We start from the raw sequence: 27277 nt of genomic DNA, 5'->3' as shown, positions 1-27277 counted from the left end.
AATTGCTTGGTGAATCTAGCACCTGTTAATTTTAGACACAGGATACAGAATGCAGTGTTGCACTTGTGTAAGCACCACCATCTGCATTGGTTAACACATGCATGCTGCTGCTCCAAGAATGCAAATACAAAAGCACACAAATTGTCTGACAAGTCAGTATGACAAGTCCTACCCCACTGATTAAATCAGATTTGTGTCACCTTTTTTTTCTGTCTGTTTTTTGGTTCTGTTCAGTTTAATGTTGGGGCGCTAGTAGCGCTTCAGTTATTTCAAGGCAAGAGGGACTGTTTGATGCTGTTGCCACATTTTATCTGTCTGTTGCACTGACCAAAGCATTTGATTGTCAAAGTCCAGACTCTGTTTGTTCCAGTCCTCTCCTTTTAAAATAACATTCTCGCCTTTTTATTTTCTTTGAAGCACACAAGAAACATATTTCTACCCCTTCATAGTAAGGCTGGTTTCTTGTAATGCGTAAAATTTTGGCTATACCTGTGTGAATTGTCCAGTGTTGGCTATACTTGTGTGAACTGTCCAGTGTTGGTGCTCAACTCAACTCTCAAAAATTATCTAAAAAAACAACTGAGCTTTGGTGTTCTCTTCAGACAAAAATCCAAGATACATACCATTTAAACACAAGCTACCTACAATATTTTTATTCCCATTTCACTCTGCTGAATAGGCTATCTGTTGATAGTTTTCATAATATCATACCACCAAATCATACTCATTAGACTTTCACTTTGCAGAATATGTTGATTTTGAAGTCTCCTGATTTTATTTCAGATAATAAATATTGCCGTTTGCACTTTTGAAGAAGGTCTCCTCAATGTTATGCTTCTTTTAAAGCTTCACTTCAACTTTTATTTTGAAAGCTTTTCATTTTTACAAATCAGTGAAGGCCTTACTTAGGCCTACTTAACCTTAAATATAATTGATTAACTTTTTGATAAATGAATAAACATTATTATTTAATTAATTAATTTAATTAATTGTTAAACAGTTGTAAACTGTTTGGAGTTGCATGTGTAAAATGAATTGTTTTGCTGAGTCCTCACATGGTAAAGTAATTTAAATGTATTTAAGGCCACAACAAATACAGATAGTTTATGATTTATTTTTTATTAAGTCATGTGACTTGTTTGATTTTGTGTTGTGGATTATCCAAAGTTTTTATGTCTTCCTTGCTAACTTGTGACATTAATTAAAAGAGCACTTGGCTCTTTTTGTCTCTTTAATCTTAGTCACAACTGAGTAACACCCTGTGCGGTCTCTCTTTACAGGTAAACACAATGCATTAGCCCCCACTGAATCTTCAGCCCCCCCCTCCCTCGGCCGTCACTTTCTCTCCCCCCTACACTTCGCCCTATTCATCACAGGCACTGCACACACTGAGGAAAGTACGATCAAGCTGACCTTGAGGAAGTCTCGCTCATAAGAAGGCTCACCCAGGCCAAGATCCTAGGGTCTGTCAAGATGATTTCTTATTCTATTTAATCGAAGAAGTGCAATGCTTTATCACTCCCTGGGTTCATGGTTTATATAAGCCATAAGGACCAGCCCTGTTTGAAATGGTAAGCTGTTAAGTCAAAAACCCTGTACACAAAAAAGATGTCCTTAAGAGTCACAGTGATTTAGGTGTGAGGGGGAGTGAATAGGTAATTTTATGTTAAATGGGCACTCTTCTGAATAGTAAACTAAGAAACAGATGACAGTGTCCCCCTATCGCCTCAATGACATTTTCCACAGAGGCATTTGTTGGAAGATAAGCATGAGTGAATGCAGTATTTCTTTGTCCTTATGCCCTCATCTAAGACCACTGTTCAGAATTTGATTCTTTTGCTCCAGCAAAGGTTTTAGACAAGAGTGATTGATAGATTTTTACTTTGCAAGGTTCAAAGTTTTCAAAATTCCATTGCGAAAATGCATATTTGCTAAAATATAAATATATAAAACATGCATGTCTAGCTCACTATTGCTAACATCATCAGCAGCTCTGTCTGCTGCCCACATCTTAAGGTTTGTAATAAGTTTTGTTTTTTAAATGAAGAGTAAGATGAAGTTTACTGCAAAAACCATAGTCCAGTATTATTAAACAAATCAGTTAAAAGAGCGAAGTCAATAAAGTTCCATGGCATGTTTATTCATATGAGCTCATCATATGAGCAGCGGGTGACATGACTGGCCGTCTAAGGCTAGTATAGACTCAGAGCATGATAATAATATAAATGAGACTGATATTTCATGGGTATCAGTGCGACTGAGTTTTGTGCTTAGCTCCCCTTCTCTCATATCAAACGACTGCCTGCTGCTCTGCTAGCTCAGCCTCTGTTCTACTCCAGTAAGTTATGATGTAATTTTCCTTTCTGCCATGATAACGATAAAAGCAGGAGATATCAGAAGGAGCAACTTCCGTAGGTAAATATTTCAAATTAAACTTCAGCACCTACGTGAGCTATACTATGCACACAGACTTGGAACTACACCTCTACAGAACATCCCCTAATGTGTATATCCTTTTTTTGTTCTGACATTTTGTAGTAACATCTGTACCTTTTGTTGAGTTTTCCTTCCTCTTAAAATGTCTTAATAAAATAGCTTACCTTCTACAGTATGCACCATAGTATCCAAGACTGAAATGTTACATGAATTTGGTTGAAGATACGATGATGATATTACTGAACAGATGCGATATGGACTAAAACATTAATGCTGCACTGGTTGCATTTAAACTAGTCTGTATGCTAGGGAGGATAACTTGCTCAAGCATGTTAAGCAAAATGTGAAATGTTATACTATGTGAGAGGTACTTCACAGGAAGGTGGTGTCTGCTGCACTGGGAAATGATGTGATTTAAGGAGCACATTTTCTTTTAATGAAATGAAGATGAGTTTTGACGTGGATGAATAAAAGTGAAAATTTTATGTGGCATACAGTAGAGGAAAGAATTAATTGCAGAGGCTTCTTGAAAGAGGAAAAGGGAAACAGTCGCTACAATAGACAGGTGAGAAACACGACCACTGCTTTTTACTTCAAATGTTTTATATTAGACTCTGGAGAGTAAGAGGAGAGTATGTTTTTAGCAGTTATAAGTAAAAGCATATTGTACCCATGCTATGTAACACATTTCATATGTGTGATTTGATTGATCAGTTTGCCAATTGACAGAAAACTAAGGTATAATAATCTGTTCAGTCATTATCAAGCAAATGGGGGAAACTGGTCATCTTTCACAATTTATTTGACCTTTTAAAATGTTAAATGGGTTATGTATTTAAAAAATAAATGACTGTTTCATTGACAATCCAAAAATTCATTAGTTAGCAGCCACAACCTCCATAAGTGGTACTGTATCTTGGTGGTCATCTTAGACTGAAGTATAAAAAAAAAAAAAAAAAACATGCTAATAGTCTTGGAGTCCTTCTCAAGACTTAATCAGTTCACCAAAATGGAGTATTCCATATATATTTCTAACTCGCACTTTCCTGCAGGATTGCTCCAGTGCCGCTCAGCCCCTATAATGAAAGGCCCCCAAGCACCGTCTCTAGAAATCATTACAATCTCCCTCTACCTCTAGGGTCAGTAAACTAATAGTCATTCACCTGTGTGACAGGAAATCTTTCCCAAGTTGCCATTGGGGGCTGGTGAGGTTGTGTTTAAGGTTATAGAGTCAAGTCCAGCCTGAGATGACTGTTTGTTGTTTGGATGGATCCTGATGACTAAATGTGTGTCACATCGAAAGAATTTCATTACAAATGCAAAGGATGGGGATTATGTATATAACCTACTGATTGGCTGTTTTTCTGAAACTGGTAAGCAATGGAAACCTGTTGTTTGCCAAATATGCAGACACAACAAAGAACAGCATTATAAATAGTATAGTAAGCACATTGGAAAGAAACACCCTCCATCATCCTCTTGTACGTGTGCCTGTGCATGGCTTCCAGTGATTTTTATGACCACAACTGTTCCTGACCACTGCTGGCTAAGAATGTGTAGTGGATTTTTCAAAGGGATGACACAAATATATTCAAAGGCACAAAGGCCCTAAGGTCTCTTTGGGCTATTTTAAGACTTTGCTTTATAGTATTTAAAACATGAATGAAAGAAAGTTAATAAAGTACTCTAATAAAGAGAGAAACAATGTACTGACCTCACTTTGGAGTTTCTTGAAAATATCTTTAAACAAAATGGGAGTGCATCAAAAGTGGAAGTGGATTTGTTTTTTTTAAAAAAAAAAAAAAAAAAAAAAAAAAAAAAAAAAAAAAGCAAATCAGCTTTTATTTATATATATATATATGAAATCAATGTTCAAACTCTTCACAGTGAAGTCTCAGAGGACCTGCCTTACCTTTTATCTCCCCCAGAACACATCACTATTTTGTGTGTTTATAGGGCAAAGCAGTTGTCCTCGATATAAAATCATATCTTCAGGTAACTGCATCCTTCCTACTTCTATTTTCACTGCTACTTCAAACAACACACATTTACCACAGGGAAGGTTATATTTGTTTTCTTTCCAGAAAAGCCTCAGCACCGGTAGGCTGCAGAAACTGTGAGGTTTAACATCTGCGGGGTATTTCGCCCACAGAGAGTAAGAAATGCCATGTCCAAAAAACTGACAAACGAACAGAGACAAATCTATATAAATAATTGCTAAGTGGAGTGAGGGGGAGTTGCCCATCATTCAGAGCAGAAGTGTGCACAATATCTGCTGGAGACTGAGAGTCATCCATCACTGCAAGACTTTAATTTGAGATGTTTTGGACTCTTGCTGATGATTGTCTGAGAGCCGGGGAGAACCTTCTCTTAGAGGTCTGCAGGGGTCTTGTCTGAGTGTTGCTCACTGTGGGAGAAATTGCTGCCTGACACAAAGCACGTTCATAAAACTACAATAGTTTCATCTGAGATTGGCCCTGAAACTGCAGACAGAAAAACCAAATTCACTGTCTGATCAGCAAGCAAGTCTCTGCCATTTAGCTTATTACATCCTATGGTGCTCCAGAAAAGAATACAGACAGACACGCTTTCACTTTTCACGCACACACGCACACAGACAGACACATAGATTCACATATGCACACTTGGACACACCTCATTTAGAGCGGAATGATGTCAAAATGAGTCCATTGAATGGGGGTGGAGATTGAAGAGCCCAAGGTAAGGAGAGTCTGGAGACTCCAAATAATCTCAAGTATTGATTCTATTTAAGCCCAAGGCTCTTGATGGACACTTACTTCAAAATGTGATGATAGGTGGCATATCCGGATGACTGATCACTGTAATTCTGCTTACGGTAAAGGCTACAGACTATCCATAAATAACAGCTCACCCTAATCAAACAGTCCAGCGGATACGATGGTACGATGACAGCCAAGTGGACATGTGCTTTAATTTACCGCAGAGCACTCAGTCCTGCCATTAAATTTACATGGACACAGTTGAGAGTAGAGAAAGGCATAAGGAGCGGGCTGACTTTACATTCACCCTGGCAAGTGGTTTTGGTGTCCTGCTATGGTTGATGTGTATCTGTCAGACCATGAAGGCGATTGATAAGATCATGTTTAGCTTTGGTCATGTCTGGTTTCTTCTGGTCCTGCATATGCATTTAAAGATAGAAATACAACAAAAAAAATCTGATATGAAATGATTCACATCAAACACATTCACTTAATGCAAAGTAACTTACAGTATGAGCTTTTACTGAAAATGTATCTTATATTTTAGCACAAGGTATCTTGAGTTGAAATAATCATTAATACTAATAAACTAATAAAAAACTAATAAAACTTGATTACAGAGTTATATAATTAAATGTGCAAGTCAAAAATTGCAAATCATTTCATTGGCCAAGAGGAATTGAGACTTGATTAAATCTGTGTAAACAGTAGGCAGAGTGGTACAGTGTGAAGCAAGGCAGTCTGGTATAAAGGTGTTCAATATAACACAATATGATCGGCTGCTGTTTTCCTGCCCTCGCACTGAACCCTGTCACTCGATTTTTGTAAAGATGGGCTCCTGAACCAAGTAGTATCACTGTCATCACTTAATATACCACAAGTATATTGCATATCTCTTCATTTATCCCCTCTAATACAGTTATGATACCTGAGTGGTTGGTGGCTGCATTCCCTGAATGCTCATTTTCTGCACAGTAGCCTCTGTGTACTCAGTGTCCAGCTCCTCTTTTCCTCTGGAAGTGGACTCCTTGGAGCGTAATTTGATTATTCCAAAGCAGGTGTTTTCAGCTGCATGCTGATAAGAAGACTCTGTGCCTCTGACACTAAAGTGAGTTACATTAGATGTGCTTTAAGTAGTGGAAAGCAAGAGCTTATTTTTTATCTAATCTGTAAGTGAAGATGGGATTGACTTTGAAAAGCAGTGTTAGAATTCACAAGGAAGCTCTCTTCAGTCAGGCTGAAATAATGTTACAAACACACTGAGGATGGGAAGTGAGTAATCTGCAGTTTGCCTGGTGTAATAACAGTGAGCTCATTGGTTCTTAAATCCATAAAGTGGCAATAGTCATTGTCTGTCTCCGTCCATCTGGATGCCAGTTACCCAGACACTAGATGTGTTCAATGCAACAGAGTGCTCAAGATCACTGTGCCTCAGAATATTTGAGGAGATGCAAATATGACGGCATAACAACTTGCAGTGGGGCTGCTGATATAACAATCAAATGTTCAAATCAAAGTTCTGAGCAGATGTAGCACAGCATTGCTCGGGGGTACATTTCTATATTTTGTGTCCTTATATTTATTTTCTGGCTCATCCGAATAAGCATCTGCTCCTGCGGAATGGGGGCAAGGTTGCATCTGTGATCCCATGTTTCTCAGCAAATCAGATTCTGTCAAGCCTCTTTGATATCTTACAGATTGTTCTATCTAATCCCCTTCCACACCACAAGAATGGTTTTACCCACTAATAATATTGCTGATGTACACTGTGTGCAAACAAAAGGAATAATCCCAAGCCTGTGATTGAGCCATCAGACCCTGCGAGCCCTAACTCTCCACTGAAGACACTGTTTTATTAGCACTGCACTGTGTAAACATATACTACACTCTCTGTTACATTGAAACTGGACACACTCTGTTGTCCTTGAAGCTGTCATCTCCATCTGGACTAGAATATAATTAAGATTATTCCTGTTTTCATTATATTTGTTGAAGAAGAAAATGAAATGTGCTACCTCATTTACGCACAGCTTAGATCAACTTGCCAAAACCACTTTACATGCCATGGTGTGATAATCAGTGTTGAGCACTCTCCAACACGTTGAAAAGCAACACAGCCTTTCATATGCAGATGAACTAAAATAACTCAGACCTACAAATGGGGTCAGCACATCCAGTGTGAAGTGTTGCCTGACATGTGAACCAATCTGCTTTAATTGACACTTACTGAATTCTCGTTTGATTCTACAAGCCATGACAGAAAGCCCAAGAGACAGTGCACAGCTGCCCAAGTGTCCGCGGTCCTCGGACTTAAACAGCAGTCTTGTTTCTTACAACTCCTTTGGTTGAAACATTGTCAAGGACACAGCTGAGCCACATGTCATCACACTTAACCAGCTGTTTGAAATAAGTGGCTCAACTGTGTTTGCAGAGGGAACGATACCAGTAATCGAACAAAGCTCCTCCTGTTCTGTGATTCTTTGTCAACAAGCTAGAAAATATAACGGCACACATTTCCAACTGATTTCCAGCAACTGACAGTGCAGTTGCTGGAAATCAGTTCAATTTCTATGAAGGTGAATACCATGGTAGATGTGACAGGCAGAGTAAGAAAAGCTTGAAAAAGATACACTTACCTTTAGTGGGACACTTTGGAGCAAAGACGTAGCCAGTTTAATCCAAATATTCACTGAATCAAACTGTCCTCCCACCTTTACGCAAGAGGAGACGCTCTCCTTTGCTGCTTTTACTCCTTTTTTAATTCCCTCTCTCACCCTGCTTTCCTCTTTGGTGCTTTGCTTTCATTATCCCGCTCTCTGTGTACAGTTTGAGCCCACGCTGAAACAGAACAGATGTCTGTGAGTGTGTGCGCTGCGCGAGATACCGAGACAACTGCTTCAGAATAGCTGGAGAATACACACCAAAGTGGAGTGTGTCCGTGCGGTTACAGAATGACGACTGAGAGTGAGAGAGCGAAAGCGAGCGAGTGAGTGAGCGGTGAAGTGAGAGAAGAGGAGCTTGTGTGTATGCATGCATCAGAGAGTAAGTGAGGGAGAGAGGAAGTGTGTGTGTGTGTGTGTGTGTGTGTGTGTGTGTGTGTGTGTGTGTGTGTGTGTGAGAGAGAGAGGGAGAGAGAGAGTGAGGAAGAGAGAATGTGAGAGGGTTTGTGAGCGCTGCAGGCTCAGAAGCAAGCGACAGTCGTGATTGCATTGGCGTAAGGCAGTAGCGCAAATCCCCCCCTCCTTTCTCTCTCGTCAGGTCCCCTGAGCACTGGGGGATCTTCATCAAGCAGATTAGAGCCAACTAGCAAGCACCCCACCCCCACCCCCAGTCATGACACACACATACATACAGAGCTAGTGGTCTGTGCTGTGGTCACCAGGGATATTTTAATCGGAGAGACACTTGGAGAGGCTTCTTTTGTCCAGAGCTCATGTGCTTGTGGATCCTTTAAGGTCCAACTGAAATTAGAGAACTTCTCCCACTTTGCAGCCAGAAGTGAGTTAATTAATCTTTTCTTGGAAAAGATGAAAGGATGAAAAAAAAAATGTTCTTTGCTATATTCAGTAATGTTGAATGTGGAAGGTTTGGCGGTGGAGTGAAGGGTGTGGTGGTGTAAGAGGTCCATTATTCTCATTTGACTAACAGCTGGTCCAGGAAGAGAAAGAGAACGTAATGTAAACAAACTTGTCCTTGTTACCTTGTTACCTTCTGAGCTTTGAAAGTGTTCTGAATCTGGAGATTTGCCAGAAAGTTTTAAAGCTGTTTAAGCTGCTACAGCTGACTACCTAGTGGGTGTGAAGCCTACCTAATGACATTAACTAGCCTATATTCACTGGATGGACATTTGTTTTGCTATAGGCCTCTGCAAGCCATGTCTCATTTTTGTAGACAAAATGGACATACTGCACTGAAAAAGCTATCTATGTTTTCACATATCTTTTCTTTCCATGTCATAGGCTGCTAAATGGCTGTCTGCCAGTTTTACAGTCATGCTGCAATAGACAGTTAACAATTACTGCTTTATGCAAATACTTCTTAAAATAAAAAGTTTTATGTATAGTATAAGTATGTGAATTGGTTCTTCATGTAAGACAGTTGATACCCAATGGCAATTAGTGACAGACACACATCCAGAGAACAAAGACCATGGTGCAGTGAGGGTTTTTTCTTATTTGTCACATCTGTATAGAGTAGTTTAAAAAAAAAAAGAAAAATCAGGGTCACGATTTCAGCAAATTACCTTACGTCTGGAGAATATGATTTGTAGGCTGGGGTATCTCTGTAGCATTGCAATGCTTATGGTGCTAACAATACACAAAAATGTTGTGACAAATTTTAAGAAAAAAGATTGCGGCTCCTGTGATTTGCATATTGCACTTGGCCCTATTGCAATTTTGATCATATTTCGATTAATTGTGCAGCCCTAGGAATCGTTTATTTCTGGTATTAGTTTTATAATAATTTTGAACATTGCTAAGGATAGCTAATGGTTATCGTTAGGCAAAGTTATTGTAGGAATCTAGGGTGCAATAATGCAGATGTGTGTATGTGCAGGGATATATTGTTGGGGTTGTGAAATGTGTCTTAGCATGTGTGCTGACAGTAAAAGAGGTGATAAAGCACATGGGTAAGGGGAATGGCCGGGGGTGGGCAGGGGGGTGGGGGAATCCAGTTGTAAGAGCTGGCATCAGCTGGCTCCTGCTAATACCATAACCTCTCAAAGAGAAAGAACTAATAAAGGAAAACATCACCTCCCCCTCTATTCCCAATAGATATCACCACGGAGAAAGAATTACATCATCTAGACATCAAAACTTTACGGGTTTCTCTGAAGTCTGGCAGTTGTTGCTGACTGTGACCTAAATTCTCTTATTTTCATGTCTTGCATGATTTAATGCACTGCTACTTGCCTTACTTGGTCATGCAGAACACAGATGTCATCTTGTCTCTCTCTGGCATATTGAGGAGCAAACACCAGCTTTAACCTTTAAAATTAGACCTTGATATGGTGGGAGAATCCAAGGTAGCACACATCACTCTATGGAAAAGGTTATTGCGGCATTAGCATTTAGTCCTCTCCACATTTCATTTCAACTGTCTTGAAGATGGACAGAGCTCACAGAGAAACAAAATTCCCTTTCTTTTCCTTTCTACTTCTAAAATGACACTTTTTGTTAAAATGAAAACTTCTGCTTTAATTTCATTATAGTCAAGATTGTTGAATATTCACAAAATTTCTGGAATTGCTTTTAAAAATGCATTACTCTCATTCTCTCTTTTTTGTAGTTAAACTTTCTGAACAGGTGCCATTGCCATCAAAATGCAAAATAATAGTAGAGTGCTTGACAGTGCGAGGCTCTTTATCTAAAGATAGGAAGCAACAAATTTTAAATCATGGTGGAATTTTCCACTGAAGGCTCCCCCATTTACATCCCATTTCCCATCTCTTTTGTAATATGACAGCGGACTGTGAAAATCAAGTAGTCAACAGAAATTAAAAAAATCTAATGAATACCAATAATCTGCTTCCACTCCTCAGAGGAAGCATTATAAAGAGAAAGCAATGTGTGAAAAAGGAACACTGAATAACATGAAAATGATGCCTTTTTAAAAAATATAATTCTCAAAAGCTGAAAGCCGTATTTGAATGTAGTTATGCAGCATTTTATACACTCAGCAGTCCTGGCTGACAACCCTGCTCCCAGATCAACCCTGTCCAGATGGCATGGCATGGCCCTAGAGGACTCCATTTTTAATCCTCTTGGCACAGACTCCGCTAAGCAAGAGGTGGAACGGATGCTCGGAGTCAGGCGTCAATCAGGGCATTTCAGATTGCCCCGCTGCTGTATGGAAAACAAAAGTGTCCCACACAAGTATGCATATAGGAGAGCGAGACATGCACTAGCCTCAGTCCATACAAGAAGAGGCTGACATTTAATTGAAGGTCATGAGACATTGTTACTTGCCACTCATGTTGGCGTGCTGCTGATATGTTGGAGTTTCACTATGCAGCATCAGCCTTCAACCACTCATTTGTTCAAATGAATATCAAAATGAATTGTAGTGCACATACACACCACACCTCTCAACTTATGTTGTTATAGTTCAGGCTTGTTTGAATAGTAGCATTTCATGCAAGTACAGTTCAAATATAAACAAAGAAGTAGAGGGAATGATGAGCACCAATAATTGTCCCCAAATCTCAGAATTTCCCACCTGATTTGATGTTCTGAAACCTGTCATAGTCACGTTTGAGTTTGAAAAGATCACTTATGTGATTTTGGATCCTGTTGGGGTCATAGGCCTGTTTATTCAAACAAAAATATTAATGAAGATAAGATGAAGAAATATAGTGCGGTGGTCGGAAATGGGTAACTGTGATGTAATGGCACCAGACTGGCTTGATTTCCTCAATGGTTAAACAGGACTCAATTATTTTATTAAAATATTGCAACATTGGTTACGAGTAACATATCAAAAGACAGTGTGGAGTGAATTATGTCTGTGAATAGTTAATAAGCTAAGGGAGTGTTTTTTTTTTTTTTTTTCTGTGAAACTAATGCACAGTAATAATTCCAAATTAATTGCGTGTGGTTTATCTTTTAACTTTAATTGGCCACCAGAGGAGTGCAATGGCTCATTTTTCTTTTCTTTAAAATTTCAAATAAGAGTGCAAAAGGAAGAAAATCCTAAATACATGTGGATCAGCAGTGAAGTATATGTAGTGTATGCAAGGTTAGTATATATTATGTTTCCATAAACTTCCAGTGAACCTAATTCGGGGGCCGACTTTATGAGGCTTGTAGAGGAGACAAAATTTTACTCAAATTATTTATTTATTATTCTCTTCTACTCATTATTTTTCTGGAGCATGACTGGGATGAAGGGGGGTGGATGGATGGGGATGTGTCGCAGGACAACAAGGACCCAGGTGTAGCTCTGATTAGCGGCTAAGCTAATGGAATCACTCGTCTACCTCTCTCTGGATCATGCAGCTCAAGACAAGACCAGCCTGTCCTGAGGGAGGTCTGGCCCAGAAGAGAGCATCTGGAGCTCTGGTCTGCCTCCTCCTGTCTGACTTCACTGCAATTACCAGCGGGAGAGAGACAGGCATTATCCTGTAACAAATACACCAAATCTGTGGCTCATGAATTCTGGCTGCGGTTCCATTTAGGTCAAGCTTACCTTGTTTTTGACAAGCTTCACAGATGTATCCTTGGAATACACTGAGAATTAACCTAAACAGGATTTTTATGTTTGATATAGTTAATTCAATGTTGCCTATTGTCATTATACCAAACCCAGTATTATCAAATGACCATATTTAGTGACCAAAATAAGTCTTGATGTAGTTTGTCATATCTATTAATCACTTCTACTCTATTCTATGAAGATATTACATGGCTAGTACTACAAGTACATCTTCACATCTATGATCTCTCTCAGCTATTTTCAAGAGGAGCATATCATACATAATGTTTTTACATAATTTTCTACAACAGTCGCATACAAAACTTGTGGTTAGACAAAACAAATCTTTATTTCAGGGAACGAGTTGGGAATAAGTAACAACATTTAGATTTTTAGAACACTGTTAGACCAGTGCTTTACCTTGTAGATATAGTTGTATTGGGTTTGTGACAACTCATGCACATCCACATTGTTAAATCAGAGCAGAAGAAGCCTGCCCACATAAACAGGGTCTTCACAATCAAGACCTGAGGCATGGAGAGAGGAGAGTTTTAAGGAAAATGCAAATGCTGAATACTGATCACAGTACCAATGCCGCATTGATCTGAATGGAGCAGTAATTAAAACTGCCATGTGTTTCAGAGAGTTGCTTGAACAGAGCAAGCCAAACACTCCATCTGACAATGCCCCTGCAATACAGGTTGCCATTAACAACAATCAGTGCAGGCACAAGGAATGAGACATCTAATCAGTTTCTCGAAGCTGTAATGCCAGCCTAATGAAAGAGATTAAAAACGCTTATTTGAGAGAGGCCGAAGCGTGTTTCTCTGATGATATTTTTCTTCCTGCAGCTCAAGATAAAAGCACGGTAATAATGCTGGAAGAATTATTCTCGACCAGGATTTACGATATTGAATGTGGAATTCATTTTCATGGATGAAAAATACTGGTTGTACTGCACAAAAACACCCCACATACAGTTTTGAGTTTGTCTCATCAGATACTGAAAAATGAAATTGCTCGACAACTAAAAGGGGGTCACATGTTTGCAGGTGGGAATGAAAACTCTCTCAAAGTTTCGATGATTTGACAATTTGATCAGCAATCTTTACAAGTAATCAGTTCTGGCAGACACAAGCACACTCCTTCAGTGCCACGGGCTGCTGCGAAATGAGCCCATATTACTTGTCTCTTGCAAAGGCTGAGGGATGTGTTGTCAGGCAAGCATTTGGCAAAGGTTTGGAGTGGGAGTGGGAAGGAAGAAATGCATTAAATACTGTGGAGAGATGAAGGGGCAGTATATGGGCTCCAGCCTGCAGAGGTGGAGGTATATTGAACGAGTGAACGAGGATGGGCTCAACAGCCAGGAGGGCTGTGGTGCAGAAACTGCCTCAACTCACTGCAGGCTCTGAATTGTGTTCTGCAGCTACAGTATATTACCTTTTCATGCTGTCTACCTGAATGCAGCCCACAGCCTCACACTTGAGCCTTTTGAGAGTATTTTAGTATTTCACTCAGGCTGCATAATTTTACCTCCAGCCCTCTGTTGTGAAAAAAGATTTTCTGTTGTTTCCTTGTTTGAAAAGAAGTAATATACTTAAATTTCTCACGGTATACTTGTACTGAGATGTTATATGTTGTGCATTTGTAAAGAGCTGATGTGTAGGTTACACAGTTGCCCTGTTGTGGTCTGTTTTTTCTGGCCAATGCGATGTGATGGGATAAGTACTGAGGTCTGTCCTATTAATGGTAGCAAGCCAACTTGGATGTTATGATGAAAACGAGAGACATGTAATCTCTGAAGGAAGAACGATGCCAGGGAAACGGCTTTCCTGTTTGTCCACAGCATGGATTTAGATCCCCTCAGCTCAGCTCTCTCCCACTGCCTTCACAGGGTTATTATTCTCTGAATTCCCATGGTGTGGCCAATCAACAGATGTGTTTTAAACAGAATTTATTTCCCCTCCCAACAAGCCTACCTCTTTAACCAGTGATATTCTATCATGTAACACAACATGGCAAATTTATCATGATTGCCAAGGTATTGTTTGCAGATGGGGTTTGCATATGACTGACATTCAGCAAATGGTTTGTCCTTCAGCAAAAATATCAAACCAACATTAACCTCTAAGCAGGTCAAACCTGGTGTTGTATTAACAGGGATAAAGTGCAAAAAGTATGAGCGTTGTTTTTAATTGTAAATGTCAGTGTTACAATAATATTAATATATTTAAATATTAAAACATTGCAGTAGTTGGTCATCATAGTGGTGGCTGATCTTTGGCACAGTTTAACCAGAGTAATTGTTTGAGGTTTTAGAGATGTCAACACTGAGGTCCCAGATGGTCTCCTTTGAAAGGGTGAATTATTTATCATTGTGTCTTTTTTTCTGATTATGAAGATTACAGCAAGTGGGTGTTTGCACAGGAAGTCAATTAAAAAATGAAAGACTATTAACTGATGATAGTGTGTTGTCTGCATTTTTAAACATTTAATAGTAAAATTGACTCACAAACAGTCTGGTATGTAATTGGACAGACTTATTAAAAATCAGGTAAGCAGTCAATAAGAAGTGTGATTATTTTAACCCCAAACTATTATAAAAACAGAATTGCCTGCCTGACTATTATGCCTGTCTGACATGCAGCTGCTCTTAAACGTTTCAAAATGCAGTGGATGAGTTGTTTCAGGAATTAAAAGCAAAAACAGTGCAACATGAACATGTTTTCGGGCAGCATAGTACAGTATATCAGGCATCTCATTGTGGATGCCTTCCATACATTGGAAACCATACTAAGATGTCTTATGACCAGTGGTTATTGATTCTGATTGTTACCTATTTTCAGTAAAATGTATCTGAATATTTTGAAACGAGGACCTGGGTTTGATGTCCCAAAAGCTTGTGTATTTTTGTGCAACAAGACAACGCTATTCTTTAGTGTTTGAAGTCAGTCGAATTCTCTGCTGGAAAACACAACAGGTCCTTTGAAGAGTACAACAAATAAAACACAAATGAGCTGCTCTTTTGTGCCACAGTTCCTTAGGAGATTTAATTTTTATTATTTTTTTACTTTATTGGATCGCAGGTAAGAAGCGGAAAACATGGGGAGAGAGCAAGGAAGATAACCCGTATGGTTTTAAACCAAATATACTGTCAGAATACTGATACTGTCTAGAATACCAGACCTCCCCACTCAAAAAAAGCAACAGAAAATAGTGAGATCTGTACATGTGTCATGAGTAGCCTTGATATTATGAACATACAAGGTAGCTCTGCAGCTGCCTAATTTGTTACTGAAGATGATTCCAGCAATTCTGTTTCAAAACTGGGTCAATAAATTGCTGTCAGTCTAATTAATTTGGCATTGTGTCATTAAAGCCAGAATGATGCTGTTGTAGCACTGCTGCATCCACCATTCTTGGCAAGAAGGGCTTAAATTAATATTCAGCTGGATTGGTTTTCATGCACACACAACACGTGTGCGGACACACATGTAGGCGCAGGGAGAGACAGAGAAACAGAGTGGGAGACGGTTATTTAGAAATTATGTTACAAGTACAAGCTAATGATTGTCTTCACGTTCTCCTTCAGGAACTGTTTTCACCATGAATAATACGGGTCCCTAAAGTTTTGGGAATACATACTGAGCTTCATAAACTTGAATCACCTGCTGTATTTCATTAGTACAACTCATAAACACATCAGAGTGAGTGCAGCTAGTTCTTCCAGTGACTGAGTCTGCCAGCTGTTTTTGTGTTTTATATTGAGCAACATCTTGTGACCATAAAAGCTTGTGCTCGTTAGATGCCAAAACACATTTTTCCACAAATTCCTCAAAGAGCATGACTTCATGAACTGCTGTTTTTGCAATGTGTCATTTAGCAGATTTGCTAAACGAGCTGTCCAAACCATTAGGCATACATGCTTTATCAGTGGTCAACATGTGTGTTAAATTAAATAAAGGGATACGTCTCCTTCATATAATTTCTGCAGGGAAATCTGAGGGAAAAAAAATGGGATGGGTGCTTTCTAAAAATGCCACCCAATTTCTTAGTGTAATCTCCACCAGGGGCTCTTGGGACTTGCTGTTGCCTCTGAATGTGTTAGCTAATAGTGGAATATCATTTGATACGGTCCTTGGCTGTGGACATAATTCATAGTACTTTTTTTTTTTCCTGACACATATTTGTGCATCATAGTAAGAAGGAAACAGGCTTTGGATATTGAGTAGAATCAGGCACTTTGAGGCAATACAGTGTGTGATCTTCTTACATGCAAGGCCCTTTTCAATTTTCTCTTTTTACCAAAGGAAATCAAGTTTTTAGATGTTCTATATTTTATGTGTCGTTTGCAAGGGAAATCACAGGCAGTCTTCACCAACATCAACAGAACTTTTATGCAACAAATAATGCAGTTCTTGCTTGAATGCTTTAGCAACTTGAAGGTTTTAATCTGCACTCATTTTCCTGTTAGGCAAATCCAAAAAACAACAAACACACACTAAATCGGAAGTAGACACAATAAATCGATTCTACTGTGAATCCTCGCAGCCTCTGCTGGGGGCTTATTATGTGGCTCTCTGCACACCACCTTATAGTGGACCTGAAGAAGAATGATTGTCATTTTACTGCATTTTAGCACATACTTTTCTGTGACCTGTCATGAAAAGGTCCAGCCTGCTTGGCAAGGGGTCCGGTCATTATTGGATTTAGCTTATGGTGATGTTGAGTGCAGGATCATTATCAAATGGTTTCTTCCAACAAGCACTAAAGAGTAGTGTTGGCAGCCGTAGGCCTCAAGCTGTTCAACCTTACGCTCACTAATTGCTCTCTGTCAGGAAGGCCAAAATGTGTCAGTTCAACAGTGTTCAAGGCTCAGGGAGGAACTCTAGTCATGAAACAAATTTAAGAAGAGGAAGTAAGAGGAGGAGAAGAGGAAATAAGTAGTGTCACAGGTGAAGAAAAAAATATTTTTGTTTGTAACATTTGAACTTCCCAAATATTGTCATGAATCAGGATTAAAATGGCAACTAATGATGTCATTATCCATTCAGCTGCTGATTATTACCTTGGTTAATTGAATAATTATTTGTTCTATAAAATGTATGAATGAATGTGGATGTCTGTCATTTTGCTTAAAAAATATGCTAAATCATGAATTAATTAGCAAAATTGGTTATTAGCTGAGTAATTGTTTCAATTCTAATAATGATATCCAGATTTTGCAAACTCTTGGGTTGATAAGCTTGTTAGAAGTAAATGACAGTAATGTATTTACACAAATGGCATCACAGCACACCTTGAATGCCATTGTATAGTAATTTAGTTGGTATTCCATAACTGAAAGCAGTAAGCAGGAATGTTTGGACATAATTAGGAGCTGGACATGAAAGTCAGAGGAGAGAACTGTAAGTGAGAGTTTTGATGTTTTTAGTTTGTCATAATAGCATAAAGTATAATCACACCCAGTGCTGATAAATATAAAAAACTAAAACAACAACTTGAAAAAATGCAAATTTACAGCAGCAATTGATTGATTTCATTGTAATGATGTCCAAATACAGGCAATTGTGAACTTCAGGCATCTGTTCAAGCACAACCTGCACACACACGTTTTTTCTGTCCTACTCTAATGGAGGAAAAATGTTCCCAGACCCTTTGTCTGAACGTCAGAGCACTTCACTTCTTTTGTAACTTGCTTTGCTCCACTAGGAGTGGAAACTGTACTTCAGAATTAGGTTGTATGGTAACCTCTGGTGACATTTTCTTGGCTGATTGCATTGTCCAGGTCAGAGAGAGAGAAAAAATGCACCTGGTTAATGTCTGAAGTGCTTTTCAGTGGAAATTGCAAACTGGGCACTCTACACAAATAGACCGGGCAAATAATGAGATAAACATGCGAAATTCAAGGGTAATAGACTTAAGAAAATTAAGAATTTGTCTTTGGAGATAATTGAAGGTAAAAATCCTTTGTAATCGTTTTCTTTTGCTGTAGGCCGAACAACAACACAGCCTCAACAAACATGTTTAGGCACAATCTGTAATGTAAACTGAAATAAAAAGTTAGTGTTACGGCTGTTGGGCCATGTGTAGGTGTGGTTGTGTGTTTCCCTCCTGTCGTTCCAGGTATCCGCCTTCTTTTTCCCTTCTCCCGTTCTCATGGTAAGTGAACACACTAGTGTTCACTCTACTAATCGTGTGGCTTGGGTATTAAAAGCTTGAGGAGGAACCTAGTCAGTGCCAGTGGGCCATTCGGCAGCTTGAGTGCTGTGTATGTGCGCGCTGTGAGCAGCTGTTGTGTACCGGATTCGGTAGTTTGTAACCTAAGTTTAACATAGGTCTTGGTACTAATTTAATTCTTTGTTTTATCTCTGTTTCAGGCAGAACGACCACTTCCGTCCGAAGAAGTCCGCTTTTCGTTGATGTTTCTTTGTGTTAATGATTGTAAATAAATTATCTTTTTTTTTGTATACCTCCGCTTTCCTTCTCTCCTTTTCCCTGGGTTTAAATTGTATTGTGTTACTCCCCACATCCCCTGGCCACATATGGACGCAACAGTAGCCTTTCTTACAATAGATTCAAAACATAAGTCCTATAAAAGGCTGTATTGTTTCAGCACAGATTTTTATAGTATGTATGGTCTTTTTCAGGAGTGTGACATTTTGCATAATGTTGACTCATTTGCTCCTCGGGTGGTACAGTATTTTTACAGTACAGTACTTTTACAATGTTGTACAGATGGCCTCTCATCAGTTACCAGTAAACTGTAGGGAATAACTTGCCCTCTCAGTGGAATACAGCATGTTGTGTATGGTTGCTTTTCTGAAGAGGCACACGACTAAAGATGGACATTGAGCATAATAATGACATGAAAACAAATAGTAGATCATACTTGCTGGGGGCTTTTTTCTACAGGAAATATACTGGTTGACATAGGTGAACTGTGGGCCATCCATTTACATATGTGCAAAGAAAGCCATTACTGCCCTTTGATCACTTCTGTCTTCCATAGCAGTGGGGAACAAATACATTATGTCTCTCATAGCGTACAGCAAAGGAGGGCTTTTAAAAAATAAATAAAGAAGGCCAGATTGTGCTGTTTTGACAGTTTCCCCTTTATTACACCCCATGTTGCCTTTGTGGTGTTCAGCCTGCTTGCACATAAAGGTGATGAAATGGAAGCAGTCCTTGAAGAAAAGACATCCATTCATTTTTAAATAATAAAATCACACAATCTATTATTTATGCACCAAATGTCCAGCTTGGGATATCAAATGCACTTTTGAAGTCTGGAAGGGTATATCTTTTCACCTTTTTTGAAGCTAGTCCCAACAATATAAAAGGAGGTGGGTGTATACAGAGGGAGAATATAAAGCTGAGTGTGTGTTTACTTATTTATCTGTTTAATGCATTTACTCTTTCAGGGCTCAGTTCACAGGAAGGGCAGGATTGACATCTTAGCCTTTTGGGTAAGGATATTTCATAAACTGTAATAAGTGTTGTGTGCCAGCAGTAACTTCCTTCTCTTTGAAGACAATACAGAAGTCCTGCGAGAGTTATGTATTACTTTTTCCGTCCTATTGAAATTGGATTGGCAGCTTACTTCTGTTGATACTAGAGAAGTAATGATTAAAGCGACAAACCTTTTGAAAGATTTCCCACAATTCAAGTTTCCTACAATAGCAGAGTTAGTAACTGATGACAGTAAAGTATTGCATCTTCTAGTGTGTGTTTAGATTGGCAGTTCCATCCAAAGGCCTCCAGACATCATTGCTGTTTATTGTTTTATTGGCTTTACCCTGACCTTTGTTTTGATTGACAAGTTGACCCCTAAGATTTCATCCACCACAAAGAAGGTTTTCCTGCATGGTATTGGCCACTAAGCTGTATTCCTACAGAACAGATATTAAACTTGACCCTTGATGTGTAAAGTGTTTTTTATGTGATAACTAGGATTGTCACAATACCAGAAATGTGGATGTTGCTATCAAAAATTCCAGGACTCTCAATACCACAGCAAAAAACTGAAAACAGCAAAGACTGCTGCAAACACAGTGTGGTAATACACACACAAACACACACCTCCAAAGAGTAAGTGTGCAAGGAGCAGTTTAAACTGACTAACAAGGTGACAGGTACATTTAACTACGAATGTTCTGAGCATCCAGCTCATGTTATGAGTTGTTCCAGTGTTAGCCTAACCAAGCTAACATTAGCCTTTGTGAACATTGTGTGTGGAGCATTGCTACAACAGATGCCAGCTGTTGCAGTTCACAAACAGTAATTTCAAGACGTGAACTTTTTGACGACATGTTGTTAATAGAAAGTTAACAACTGAAACTCACTCACCCTGAATTTTGCCTACAGATCTGAATGCCTGTCTTTGAGCAGCTTAGATAAGTTTGAGGTATTTGCTACTTTCATTTGAAATACTCTGTGACACTGTTTGCATGATGGCTTTTGGTAATCTATAACTTGTTCCTGTTGATCTGCATCAAATACACCAGTCTTGACATCGTTTTCCACAAGTCGCTTTGGACTTGTACGTGCTTTCATTTCGCGTGTTGTTGTTGTTGGGGCACAGGTAGGAGCAATTTGGTTATTGGCTTATCATATTAGTGATTATCAGTGATAATCACCAATATATATATAAATGTTTACTACAAGTAGTAACCTCGGGGCACCATCCCTGTCACCAGGGACCAATGACCAAATTGATGGCTCAGAGTACAGTCTCAGAAGGTTGGTTGAAGGGTAAATTCGAGCACTGACTGTTGTGAATCCAGCTGCTATCACAAATATAGTCACAATAATCACAGACGACGACAAGTTAAATTATAACAGGATTTATTAATAAGAGTAATAATTATTCAACATAACATTACTTAATATTAAACCGATTATAATTCAACTATAACTAAACAAACATTGGTTACTAACTAGATGATTACCGGCAAAACACATATGTACAACCGTGTGTGTGTGTGTGTGTGTGTGTGTGTGTGTGTGAGAGAGAGAGAGAGAGAGAGAGGGGATGTGACGAGGTCACGTGAGTGACGTGTCAGTAGGAACCAAGATGGCGGCAGAGTGAGGTACTCGCTAGAGCCAAGATGGCGGCTGGCCGCAGAGCGTGAGTGGCGTGAACACGAGAACAGTGGGAGGGGCCTTGAGCCTCACGTGTATGACGCGACCACACTCTCGGGCCTGAATGAGAGAGAGATGTAGATGAGGTGTGTGATTGGGAGAAAAGAGGTAGAATAGAGGTGAAGAGAGGAAAGAGTCCACAAGAGATCGCCACCACAGTTAATAATCACCACAACATCACTACACAATAACGGAGCCAGAGAACCGGAGCTCGTCTGGTCGGATATTGGTCCTTTAACTAGTGATATTTGGCTTATTAAGCTGATCACAGTGAACGATCTAAACAACAGGATATGCAGCACTTATAAGTCAGATAGCAACAATACAACACGCTATACTAACTGTGTCTCTGCCCAGACATCAGCCTCTTACTGTGAGCGGCTCCGGTCCTCCGGAGTCAGGACAGAAAGTCTCTGGGTCTCCACAGCTCGGTCCTCGGCTGGAGCTCGGCGGGTCGTGTCTCGCTCTCCTGGCGATGACTGTGATGAGTTCCTCGGCGGCAGCGGGAAGATCACAGATGAGGGACGGTGAACTTTGTTTGTCTTTAACAAAGTCAGCGCTCGTCCTCACAGGACGTGAAATCAGCTGATTGCACAGCGATCTACGTCGGATCCTAAAGAAGAGAGACACAGCATCTGTGCGCTCGGCCTGCGAGTAGGAGACTGTGACCTGGGCTTGAAGAAGTTCTGGAAAAAGGTCAGATGTTGGCAGATTGCTCCCTTTCAGCAGCCGAGTCGCGGAGAGAGCTGGAGGAGCTCTCTACTGTACCTGGTGCACGGGAATGAAGCGCAGGAGGAGGGTCGCAGCGCCGCTTTTATTACCTGAGTGACGTCACCGGGGATCCCTGCTGGGAATGCCTGGCCTCGGCCAATGCCGTTGCGGAGTTTTCTTTCAAACTCCAATTTTACACCTAGGTGTGAATTGTGGGGGTGGTTTTGGCCCATAGCCTGGAGGGAAATGTAGTCCACTCCTTTGTTCTCCCCACGAGGCATGGCTCGAGTCAGGCCTCAGGAGAAGCACGCGGGCCTCTCTATTGTTCCCTTCAGGATGCATGGTTTGACACTCAGGCCTTGGAGTGGCTTGTAGGCCTCTCCATTGTTCTTCTCAGAACTCATGGCTTGCGATCCCAACATTGTCATTGTTTACTGTGCTTGTCTTCTTCATGTCTTCAAGTTTGATGTCTTTGGTTCTCATGATATCCATAACATTTATTGTTATTCTGATGTCATATGTTTTTCATGTTCTTTGCTCCGACATTTGTTACAGTATTTCACTTAACTCACCTAGAGTCTTGAAAATGTACGTAATAGTAATTATGGAGATTCCACTTATCCAAATCAGATTTGAATCTGACAAGTCCTTGGAGTTAAAGATACTTTTATGGATAATGTTTAAGTCATGATACCTGAATTATGACTATGTAAAACATTTTGTTTTTGCTGGACAGTCTATTAAGAGGATGTACTGTGGTTCCGTGTTTCTCCCGATAGGAAAAATTGTGGCTATGGTGAAAGAAAGGAAGGATTTGAATATATTTGCAGGACAAATGCAACATTTTGTCATGTGAAATCATAAAGTGATGAATGTAATATTGTTGTATCCAGGGCACTGGTGGTTTTAGTGAATTTTTATTATGTGATGTTATAATTCACAAACCTCAGAGGTTGTTGATAGTTCATTAATTACCTGAGGTCCCCACATAATGAAGGTCTCTTGAGAGCAGGGCTCAAGGCTTACTTCTGTTGATAGATTTGTCTGGCATACTTATGCATGCATATATAGATATACTCACATTAAGAATACAAAACATGTTAAATATGGGTTTTTTTGATTCATTTTTCATTTATACCAAACATTAAAAAGAAACAAACATTAGGAAAAAAGACAAAAGAGATGGATTGATTGAAATTTAAGTCAAACTGTTGGTTTACAGTATGCTTTTGCTGCAGCCTGGGTGTCTGCTTCTGCCTCACTTAAGCCTTGTTAGCCAAACCTCAATTGGTTTTTTTTCCACATATTTTCCTGATCTGATGAGCAGAGACATAAATCCTGTTTTGCTTGAGTGTCATCAAAGGGAAAACAGACCCATTTACTGCCCATCTGTCGTAGAGTAAAAACATGCAGGCAGTGTAATCGCTGGTTTACCCTAAATAAGTCTGAGTTTGTAGGCGTGGCTGGAAAAGCATGACAGTAATGTTTCATAATACTCCCATTTGAGTTAGCTATGACAGTTTTGTAAATCTAACTTTAAGGCTCCCTCCCAAAACTGCAGATTTTAAATTTGTATTTGAGACCCAGCTGTGAGTCAGCGGGTCCCCTGTATTCAGCTCCATGCATGCACAAACAAACCATGCACATAGAAACACACAAAAAAATTAGACTTATAATCACAGTGTTGATATTCGATTGACATATAAAAAAAGATCTCACATAAAAGGAATTTCAATTTTAGGTTTGTAGGAAAGTTCTTAAAAAGTTAAGGAAAAGTTGCACTTACACGTGTAACCCACTACATGGAGCAGCACTAATATAATGAGGTGTATCGACCTTCACTAACAATAAGGTGCTCTGATTTGAATTCCAAATTCCCTTAAATGGTTGCCTAAGCATTTCAGAGGTAGGCATTTTCTTACACTTTACACTCTGTCTCTGGTGATAAATCCCAATACCAATGCCTATTACTCCTGCTGGAACAGGTCTGTGTTCTTCACTGTAGAAGGATTGAATCGACTCTGCTTTCAGGGCGAACCAGTAATGCGGAAATGAAAGAAAAGCGAAAAGTTGCAAATTAAAGTCCATGCTTCCTCTGTCAGGTTCTTTTCAACAGGAGCTGTCCGGGCTTTGACTGGGGAGCTGATCTCACTCAAGGAAATGATAATTAAATAATGGAGGCCCACATCTCGCAAATTCCTTTGTATAGATTTAGGATCTCTCAGCAGTTTCACCCTCCCTACTGTTCCGTACAATCAATATTTGATCAAGGTCCTAGTCATCAGAGCCTTTGCATCTCCTGTTTTAACTTTTAATTCCCTCTCCAGATGTGTAATTCCCTTAAACTGGGATGGCAGCCTTGGCCAATATTTGACTCTCTAAGTGTATAGTCACAGTCAGTGCCCTTTGAACTGTATAATTTCAGGCATGAGTAGCTTCCCATGTACCTTGAATTGACCAGAGATTGTGGTCTATAAATGCATTCAGGGCATCTGCCCACACATCTGGCATATAATGAGAAAAGAAGTTGAGCACAGGCGTTACTTAAAACAACATTGTGGCTGTGCTTGAAACATGTCAAACCATTAAAGCAAAACTGCAGCAAGATGCACAATTTCCTTCTTCAGATGGCCAGATTTAAGCTAAACTCATACTCATACTACTCAATTTGAATGAATATTAAAATGTCATTGCATTATATACAAAATTTATTGGAAAAAGTAAACTTGAAAATGTACCTGTATGTTTTGTGAAATTATAATTCATTGTTAAGCACTTGACATATAGGGATTATTTTTTATAAAAGTCTATTTACACAAGCATTGACAAAGTGCTAATGAACAAATTAAAATGGTGTTGTCTTCACAGTGTAGTGAGCAAGTTGGTGTTAAAGTGATTTAGAGTTATTTTCAGTAGACATGACTGTAATATTCGGGAAAAAAGTTTCTGCAGTAGTGATGAACTGGAACTAATTCAATTCATTATTATTATTATTTTTCTTTTAAGTTTTTCTATTTTATGAGAGGAAATGCAGCTGAGGGAAAACACAGCGGATTGTTGAAGGCATTCTGCTCTCTTTTAGACAAGCACTTTGATGACACTTGGAATGGGCAATAATTAAAATCTTATTTGCATAATTTTCCTCAAAAACTTTGTAGACAGTAAATTTAATTACGCAACCATACTTACACACCATGACCTTGCAGTAAATTAAAAAAACAAAAAAAACAAACGAGATGCAATTTTTCCCTTTCAGAATTATGGTAATTATATCATTTGAAATCATTTTCCATCCCTTCCTCAATTTCTCAACATACTGATTTTTATGTGACCACTAGAGAAAAAATCTCTGTATCTCTCTAGTGGCCACATTTAAAAAAAAAAGAAAAGAAAAAAATCAGTATGGTGCTTTAAGTTTGAGCTAGTAAGCAGGACAATTAGAAACCTCTCAGCGGTAAATATTAAGTGGATACTGTGCATTTGACTAAAAATGAGGGATTAACTACTTAAACTGTTCTTCTTGATCCCTTGACTGGACTTCAAAGGGAAGTTAATATTGGAAGGGGAGTGTTTGAGAAGACAGGGCATTATCTGTGGCCCCGTCGTGTTACGGACACTCAGAAGTCACAGAGTACTGTCAAGAAAGTTTGAACTCCATGGAAAGCACACTATTATCACAATGGGCAAATGACTGTTGAGACAAGTTGTATAGCTGTAAGACAAATATAAAAATCAGTGGTATTTTTTGTATATTTTGTATATTTTTCTGTGTTTCTGCTATGTTCTGCATGGACAAAAAATCCAGTTGCAGTTGTAATGATTGGAGTAGTTAGCAAGGTAAGTGAACAACTGCATAGAATGAAAGTGAAAACTAGGTAAAAAAAAAATGTCACCCTGGCCCTGTTTACTAGTAATACATTTGTGTAGCAGTGAACACAATCCTTTCATTAAGGCTTGCTGCAGGGTAGCAGATTCAGGAAAAAGAAAAGCAGAGGTTCTCCGCTTACTGGATTTTACATCCTCCAACTTGCTGGACACCCTGTGTGGAGACACCCTCTTTTTTTTTTTTTTTTTTTTAAGTGAAAACAACAAAGAGGACTAAAAATATCTAATGAGCCTGTATCACTCAGACATGTTAGTCATACTTTGATTTGATAAAGGTGTCTGTATATAGGGAGGATATAAATAGCAACATTAAGCTTGGTTTTCTTCAAACTGTCACTTTCCCTGCTGTTTTTTTTTTTTTTTTTAAACACAGGTTCTTTGCAGTTGGTAGATGAGACAGTCATGCTTATTCCATAGCATACTTGGTGCTGCCGCCGTTTCAGAGGGGGATGGCTGCCTTACAGTGTTTCTGATTGCTTCTTTCTTGGCTGAGTGCAAATCAAAAGGTGGTTATGAATCGCTTTGTTATTCATTGATCATTACTTCACAAATCTTTCACAAACTTTCCAATGCAGGCATTTTTGAGCCCTGTCAGTTCTTAATGACAGATTGTGCTAAAATCAAAAAATTTTGACTGGTCTGTTGATTTCTAATAAAAATGAATAGAGTCAGCTTGTGCCAGATGCCTTTGGAAGCCGCACACAAAACAGAACCCCTGACAAGCCAGGAGAGCAACACTGTGGATTCTCTTGCTCTCATTAAATCTGAGAGCACAAAACTTATAATTGCTGGTTAGAAGCTTGATCAACAATCTTTGCCAGATGTGTTTCCATTATTGAAATGTATTTATTTATTAAATTTTTAAATGACATTATTTCAAAAGAAATACAGACATTTCATTTAACAGTGTGCAATTTTACATCCAGGTCTGACTGTGTATGAATGTGTCAGAGCATAACAAAATGTGCACACGGTTTGAAAGCATACCTTTATACTCTGAGGATGCATTTTGATACCTACATTTGGATATTGTCACCACAAACAAGCAGCTGCAAATCTAACAGTGTAGGAAATACATAAAATTAACAACAACAAGAAAGGATGTTCTAGTTAAGACTTGGTATATTTGGAGAGACACTAGTCTTCTTTTATTGACCAACAGTTAG

At 39.1% G+C, this 27277-nt stretch overlaps 1 protein-coding gene and 1 long non-coding RNA gene across 2 annotated transcripts in view; one reads left to right on the top strand and one right to left on the bottom strand.

Annotated features, from left to right (window-relative positions):
* Positions 1–9309, bottom strand: part of LOC139625048 (cadherin-12-like) — a 93180-nt gene extending 83871 nt beyond the window's left edge. Inside the window, exon 1 of the mRNA XM_071484632.1 lies at positions 7814–9309. The gene's annotated coding sequence lies outside the window, so the exon portion shown is untranslated. The remainder of the gene's footprint in view (positions 1–7813) is intronic.
* Positions 1–21565, top strand: part of LOC139625049 (uncharacterized) — a 60092-nt gene extending 38527 nt beyond the window's left edge. Inside the window, exon 3 of the long non-coding RNA XR_011691826.1 lies at positions 18752–21565. This is a non-coding gene — a long non-coding RNA (uncharacterized lncRNA). The remainder of the gene's footprint in view (positions 1–18751) is intronic.
* The last annotated feature ends 5712 nt before the right edge of the window (positions 21566–27277 follow it).

Source organism: Trachinotus anak, unplaced genomic scaffold (genome assembly GCF_046630095.1).
Source record: "Trachinotus anak isolate AG129_WGS33_773 ecotype Australia unplaced genomic scaffold, CSIRO_AGI_Tana_v1 ptg000009l, whole genome shotgun sequence".
In the NCBI taxonomy this organism is placed as follows: domain Eukaryota; kingdom Metazoa; phylum Chordata; class Actinopteri; order Carangiformes; family Carangidae; genus Trachinotus; species Trachinotus anak.
The sequence above is the reverse complement of the archived record's forward strand: the minus strand, read 5'-3'. Positions and strand labels throughout refer to the sequence as shown.